General features: G+C 33.7%; 1 non-coding gene across 1 annotated transcript; it reads left to right on the forward strand.

Annotated features, from left to right (window-relative positions):
• The first annotated feature begins 1,970 nt into the window (after nucleotides 1-1,970).
• LOC128032135 (small nucleolar RNA R71) lies at nucleotides 1,971-2,077 on the forward strand. The gene has a single exon (XR_008188264.1). It is a non-coding gene; the product is annotated as a small nucleolar RNA R71 (small nucleolar RNA).
• The last annotated feature ends 6,225 nt before the right edge of the window (nucleotides 2,078-8,302 follow it).

Raw genomic sequence — 8,302 nt, forward strand, 5'->3', positions numbered from 1 at the left:
TTCAAAGCCCAGTGAGCTTTATTCTCCAGAGCAGTTACCTAAATAAACATATTTCAAATGGGAAGGAAGTACCTTTAGTTCGAGTGTAGGTGGTTCTTCGATTGACAACTTGGGTTGCGCAAATTCTTTGACTTTCAACTCCAATGGTTCAAACCGTGTGGATTGACTTAAATTTCTTGGATTGACTTCCATCAAAGCCATGTTTTCTTTACCTTCTTCATCCTCCAAAGGGTCAAACTCCAAGGCTTTCTCAAATAGATCTTCCTCAAAATTGCTTTACATAGAAAACAAGGTTTCTATCTCTTCCATAACTGAACACTCCTCTGTCGGATCGGGAAATTTCATCACTTTAAGAATGTTAAAGGTTACGTGACCGTTTTGAACTCGCATGGTGAGTTCTCTCTTCTTCACATCAATTAACGTTCTTCCCGTGGCTAGGAAAGGTCTCCCAAGGATAATTGGCACTTCTTTATCTGCTTTAAAATCTAAAATAATGAAATCAGTAGGAAAAATAAATTTATCGACTCGTACCAAAACATCCTCGATCTTTCTTTCGGGATATGCTAAAGATGGATCCGCTGGCTGAAGCGTCACAGTTGTAGGCCTTACTTCACCTATGCCTAACATATTGAAAATATACTTAGGCGTCAAGTTGATACTCGATCCTAAGTCACACAAAGCTTTACCACAGTAAGATTCACCAATGTTACAAGGTATAGTAAAGCTTCCTGGGTCTTTCAATTTCGGTGGCAGTTTGTTCTGCAAGAACACACTGCACTCCTTTGTCAAGGCAACAGTCCCATAATCACTCAGTCGTTTCTTCTTGGATAGTATATCCTTCATAAAGTTAACATAATTCGACATTTGTTCTAAAGCCTCCACCAACGGAATATTGATGTGTAACTGCTTTAGAACATCCAAAAACTTCTTGAATTGGACCTTTTGTTTCTGCTTGTGTTGATGCAATCTTTGCAGATATGGAGGTGATGGAACTTTTGGTTGAACCGGACAACTTTTTTGAGCAGGTAAATCTGCATCCAAAGAAGATGTTAAAATATCTGAATTCACTAAGTCAGGGTTTACCTTGTCAGACTTTGCAGATTCTGATTCCTTTGGTGTAGGAACTTCAACATCTGGTTGGCTTTTCTCCTTTTCAACATGCTCATCCTTGACATCCATCAATCAGGGTTCCAGAGCCTTACCACTTCGCAATGCCACTACCTTGATATGTTCTTTACCCAAATTTCTTGGATTCTCAGTTTCGCTCTGCAAGGTTCCTTGTGGTCTATTACGTAGCGCCATAGCTAACTGACCCATTTGGTTTTCTAAATTTTTTACTGTTCCTGCTTGGCTTTGGATGAAAGAGTTATTCTTTGCCATGTACGCTTTCAACAAGTTCTCCAAACTGTTTGATGCCTCAGATTAAACCCTTGAGATTGGTTGGGTCTTTGCTGTAATAAGTTATTGTTTGGTTCATTTCCTTGGTTGCTCCAAGAAAAGTTAGGATGGTTACACCATGAAGGATTGTAGAAGTTGGACTGGCTCCTTGTCCACTCCTATTTTCATATTGCTTTCCCACATAGTACACTGTCTCGAGATTTGATGGACAATTCTCGAAAGATTAACCTTTCCCACAGTACACACAGGAAACTACTTCAAACGGACTTCGTGGTTGAGCGGCAAAATTATTAGTACTATTAGCGATTAACTGCTATAACATAGAGGAAATAGACGATACCTGAGCTGATAACGAAGTAAGGGAGTCAACTTCATGAACTCCAGCTATGCGTCTTCTTGAAGCTGTTCGATTTGTTGGCCATTGATGGTTATTACTCGCGATCCTCTTAATGATCTCATAAGCCTCATTATAAGACTTAGACAAAATTGCACCATTCGCGGAAGCATCTACCATCAATCTTGTATGTGCATTAAGACCATTATAGAATGTCTCCAATTGGATACAGTGAGGAATCCCATGATGAAGAAACTTATGAAGTAACTCTTTGAATCGCTCCCAAGCCTCATACAAAGACTCGTCATCTAATTGTTGGAAAGTTGTGATCTCGTTCCTCAACTTAGCATTTTTGCTAGGCGAGAAATACTTAACCAAAAATCTCTCTACTAATTCTTGCCATGTAGATATGGAACTTGGTGGCAATGAATTAAGTCATGCTCGTGCTCGGTCTCGCAACAAGTACGAAGACAACTTCAACCTTAGTACGTCTTCAGTCACACCGACTATCTTGAATGAATCACTCACCTCCATGAACAATCGGAGGTGGAGATGTGGGTCTTCCGTGGGCATACCACTAAATTAGCCCACCATTTGTAGCATTTGAAACATCACTGGTTTCAATTCAAACTGGGTTGCCTCAATATCTGGCCTTCTAATTCCTGGGTTTAACTCACTGAAAAGTGGCACAACATATTGTCTGATGCATCGATCCCTATAATCGCAATGAGGATAGGATTTCGTACATAATCAGCTTCATTACCTCGGTCTTGATTCTGATTTCCAAGGTCCATCTCGACTTGTCTTTGAGCTGTTCGTTCATGTTTTCTTTTTTCTGAAAGTTCGCTCAATTTCAGGGTCTACAGGGAGTAAATCGATAATTCGATCTATGCTCATAAACACCTGTAAAGAAAATCACAAAAATTAAAAATAATAAGTTAGTAATGTTAGAAATAAATCAAATTGAAAATAAATAATTTAACGAAAAAACGACTATGGCAACAGTTGAAAATCCCCAGCAACGGGGCCAAAAACTTGTAACACTTGGGTTTGTGCAAGTGTACACAGTCGTAATCAAGTAATAAGTAAGTATCTAGTTATCGTCTCTACAGGGATTGTATTTGTGCTAAGTCACTTAATTTGTAAAATTATATTAACAATTTGGTAAATAAAAACACAATATAGTTGAGAAGTGGTGATTAAAATATATTAAACTAAATGTAATGATCCCTAATGAAAATTATCCTAAGTATGCAAACTATATGAATGAAATAGATTTTAGTAAAAAAAACACAATTTGCAACAATTATAACATAAATAAACTAGGATAATTACTTTAATTAAACTCAATTTATTATCAACATGCTTAATAACATTCAGAAAAACATTCCATGGCAACTCGATCTTTCATGAGTTTGGAAACCACATTAGGTCCTTTCAGAATCCTTTACTTAGTAAATACGCATTTTAATGATCCTCATTTACTAAGGGTTTCCTAGCATTCGTGTAAGGTAAAAGGGACGTCTTAGGTTTGAAACAATTTAATCACACAAATCTAAAAACTATTGAAACAATTTAATCACACAAATCTAAAAACTATGTAGATAACAGAGCTTGGTTAGAGTTGTTATGCAACCTACAATTCAATTGGGTTAGGATCTAAATTGAGCATGCACATTTCAATTATGCGTCCATTAGCCGTCATCTGGTTAGGATCACTCAACTAATTCTGGTGCATTTCAATCATGTATGAACGAAATACAGACTTGATTTTAATTGAAAATATGATCGATTGAGGCACAAACATTATAAGCATGAATCAAATAAAAGTTATTTAATCAAAATAATCATCCTAGCTTAAATAAAATTAAGCTATCATTGTTGTAAACAATAACAAAGAAAATATAGCAAACATATTTAAATTAAATTTTAAAAAAATGAAAGATTAAACCCAATTCAGATTGGCTGTCACCCAAGACTCTGACTGAGGAGGCTCCTTCACTTCTTTGCGTTGCTCCTTTGTTGATGGCTCTCCAAGGTGGCCGACCAGGGTTCTTTAAGAGGCTTAATTGCTAAAATCCTTATGCAAGGATGATGAAGGGGAAATATATCTAAAAAATTTGAGAGAATGATGAATTTGTGAGACAAGATGGGATGAGGGACGATTGAAAAAGTGAGAAATGAGCTATTATTTATAGGTGAGGCAAGGGAGCTAGTTTGCTAAAAATAAGAGTGTCCATCCTTTGAAACTTCCTCCTAGAGTGGCTGGCCATGAATTGAGCAAAGGTGGCTGATTTTTCCTTGATTTTTGGTCAATTTGAGTGCCACAACAACTCAAGACTAAGACTCAGTCATCAGTAAATCTTCAGGAAAATCTCCAATTTCTTTAACTCTTCAAGGACTTTCTATAATTAAACCAAAAAATGGTGACATCCATGTGCAGCCAAAAATTAGGTTGACTTGGTCACCAATTTGGATAGTTTTGCAATTAGAAGAAAACTCTCAGATCTGTCCAAAAATAGTAGATAGTTTAGATGACCAAATAATATAATTTAACCACTTTAATTAATCAATTTACTTTATTAATTAAAACCCAATTTATTAATGAATTATTAAAAATGAATTATTAAATATAACTTTATATTTTATTCTTTAATTTAATCATGCATGGCCCACTTTATAGCTTAAAAATATAATATTCTCAAATTAATATAAAATAAGTCATTTTATGCATGAAAACTATATAATAAAGTATAGAATCACATTTTAATAATTTCTATGTCCTAATTTCATATTTTCGCATATTTCATTAATTTATTAAACAATTATTTGGTTTTAACAACAAATTTAAGTAAAATGTGATGAATTATATAGGAAAAATCTTATATATTTTTAGTTTACAATCATAAACATCAATCATATCCACAAGCTTGGCATAAGTTTAAGCACATCAACAATACATGTTAATTCATTTAAATATGATTCATATGAATTTGACATGGATAACCATTATACTTGAGCATGATTCAATTAGATTTATCATCCATCTCAATATAACATATTTCTCATGTAGCTCACCATTTCAAAGTCTTTCATACATACATGTCTTGGTTCATATTGAACACTTACTATTTCATTTGCATAACACATAACATTAACCATAGCCACAAGCTAGTGATTAAACACATAACTTAGCAATATCATTATATGGTATGATATGGTACATAAACATAACATCACTTAAATCATACTTTTCATAATCATGAATGTTCATACTTTGATCATCGATACATCATACCTTTCAATATTTATCGTAGTGAAATCAATCGGAACCCTTACCGGTTCATCCCTTTTTCATGCCCGTTGAATAATATTGGATACGCGGGAAAGCTCACACAAAGTGTGCTAAACGATGGTCGAAACCATCCCTTTTCATATTCGATGGTCGAAACCATCCCTTTTCATATTCTATGGTCGTAACCATCATTTTTCATATATGCTCATATAAGTTGTCGGTCGAAATGTAGCTACACGGTGCTACTCACACAAGCTGTCAAGTATCCGCAATAGATGTTGGAACTCAGCCACCAGTAGGACATTCAAGACTAGCACCTGAAACATGGAAACCCTAATGACATGTCATTTGTATCCTATTTATTCCTAAGGTTTAAACGGGGCTCGATAGTCATCATACGTCATTAAATTTCCATCATTTCTTTATAAGATAGATTGCATAAACATATATATATTGATTCAATCATAATAAATTGACATAATAACATTCAATTTAATCAAAATTATATAGAATTTAGTTCATATGAACTTACCTGGCTAAATTGCATAAATGACAAAGTACAATAGCATTTCGGTAATTTTTCATTCTCCTCGATTTTCCACTTGATCTTGATCTAAATTAATAATTTTATTCAATCTATTAATTTAGACAACAAAACAATGTATTTTATGCAATTTAGTCATTTTTGACATTTTTACAAAATTACACCTAAAATTTTTCTTTTCTTCAATTTAGTCCCTGAGCCTAAAACACGCAAATTAACCATTTTTAATGTCAATTCACATCAGTCGAATATTCATGGCACATAAAACAGCTCACATTTGTAATAATTTCACATCAAATCCTTGTATTTTTACTATTTCAACATTTAGTGCCTAATAAAAAAATTCATCCAAATTAATTAACAAAATACTTTTAAATATCAACCAACATCTCAAATTCATGATTTAATAACTAAAATCACATAGATTCATCAATGGAAACATTCACAATCTTTAACAGTTTCAAAATCTAAGGTACTGGCTAGCTAGATCTAGTTGAAACAATCTCAAAAACATAAAAAATATTAAAGAAGGGGCTAAAATGGACTTACATGCATCTACAAAGAGAAAGCCGAAACTTCAAACCCTTCCAAGGAGTTTTTATTCTTTCAATTTCAGTGATGAAGACATGAAAATGATGATAAAACATTTTGGTTTTATTTTATTTAATTTAATTATCAAATTAATTTTACCCTTAAAAACTCAACCAAATTTCATCAAATGCCAAAGCCATGTTCATCCACTATCCACTAAATTGGTTGAATTGCTACTTTAGGCCCTCGTTTCATGCTTTTATTTCCATAAGATACAACTAATGCTATAGCCATTAAATTTTACATTTTTTACGATTTAGTTCTTTTTAATTAATTAACTATCGAAACGTAAAAAAATTTCAACGAAACTTTAATTCCACCTTAAGGACACTCTGTAAATATTTAAAAAGATATTTATGATTCAGTTTATAGAAACAAGATATCGAACCTCATTTTCTAAAACCACTTGACCTTAGGGTTTTACCACTTGAACTTAATAAAAATCTTATATAACAAAAATCACTATATCAAAAACCTTTTTAATATCATGTTTGACTTGTAAATATTAAGTAATAATATTTACAAACTTACTTGTCAGAGTTGGTGGCGCTGAAACCACTATTTTTGACACCACTTAAAAATGGGATGTTACACTCTCAGCAATAATGCTACGATTATTAGCTCCAATCTGAGCACCCACCACTCGCTCTAACACTCAAAGAATGGTCTGTGATACCGCCTCATTCGTAGACTCATGTTAACTCTCCTCAACAGTGGATACGCGTTCAACATTTTCAGCTGCTGGCTCAGGGGTTCGCACTTGGGATGCGGATCAGTCGACTTGGGTTCCCTAACCCTACTCTCTATGAGCTCTCATTACTCGAGCTCTAACTCTAGGAGTACTCATTTTAATTTTTACGAATGTTTGTTAATAGGGATAAGTTATCACTTGAATATTTTTTAGTCGAGGTTGTATTCTTTAATTAATACTCATCTCACTATTTATCCTTTTCATAATCTAAAGGGTTCAATGAATATAGTCTAAAGTTTTCAAAGCCTTCAAAGTCTTATAGTTTTCACGGTCTAGAGTTTTCAAATATGGAGAACACTTACCTCAGATCGGCTTCGGGAGTCTCATATTTATTTAAAAAACCCTTTTATAATGCATGAAGTTTTTTGAAAACACTTTACCCATAATTTGAGTTTTGAATCGGGCTATGATACCACTAAATGTAACCCCTTAAATCGGGCTTAAACATTACAACCCAATCTAAACGATTACATGGGACATAAATATAGCGAAAGCTTGAGTTGAAGTACGTTAGTTTAATCTTTTAGAAGCACGTGCTAGTATTTCTCTTAAATACGATGTTTTAAATAAATTTTTGAAAGAAACCTAGTTTAATATTTGTAAAACAACTTGATGATTTTTAAATTCAAATTCCATAAATTGAGTTCGGGAAAATGGGTTTATTAAGAACATAACAAATTATTTAATCCAAAATAAAAGTCCATGCAAATTGTCTGATGTCTAAATTTTAAAAATCCCATGCCATAGTTAAACAGTCTATCTGAAAATAAAATCCTAGTAAGAAGTCATAAAGTCCATGAAAGTCCACAACATATGAAAAATCCACAATTGTAAAAGAAAAATTTGTGAGAGCATCACCGGCACTGAATCTAAGTCCTAAGGACGAGGATTAACTAAAACACATAATAAATGTGGGTGAGCATCATAAATTCATAAGTTATAACACTGATACTTATGCATGGCCATATCGATGTATATTTGAAAACAATGCACATTCTATAAAAGTTCCTACCCATTTTCGCTACACACCTCATATCGAGTTCCCCAGAAATCCCAAACACCATTTGTGGACAAGCCACCACTGATTTGCATATAAACTACCACTGATAACACTTTGTGGACAAGCCACCATTGATATGCAGATATACCTCTATTGATAACATTTTGTGGATAAGCCACCATTGATATGAAGATATACTGCCACTTACTTCCTCCTTTCACAAAATCCCACCCCATGCATGTGACATGGAAAATTCACTATTAAACACATGTGAATCACTTTAACACTTAGGCATGTAGACATGCTCACATATTTATATTTCACTTAGTCATCACTTAAACATGTTTTAATCATTCTTGACACATCAGATCATAGATCCCAATATTCAC

The sequence above is a fragment of the Gossypium raimondii genome, chromosome 8 (assembly GCF_025698545.1).
Source record: "Gossypium raimondii isolate GPD5lz chromosome 8, ASM2569854v1, whole genome shotgun sequence".
NCBI lineage: Eukaryota > Viridiplantae > Streptophyta > Magnoliopsida > Malvales > Malvaceae > Gossypium > Gossypium raimondii.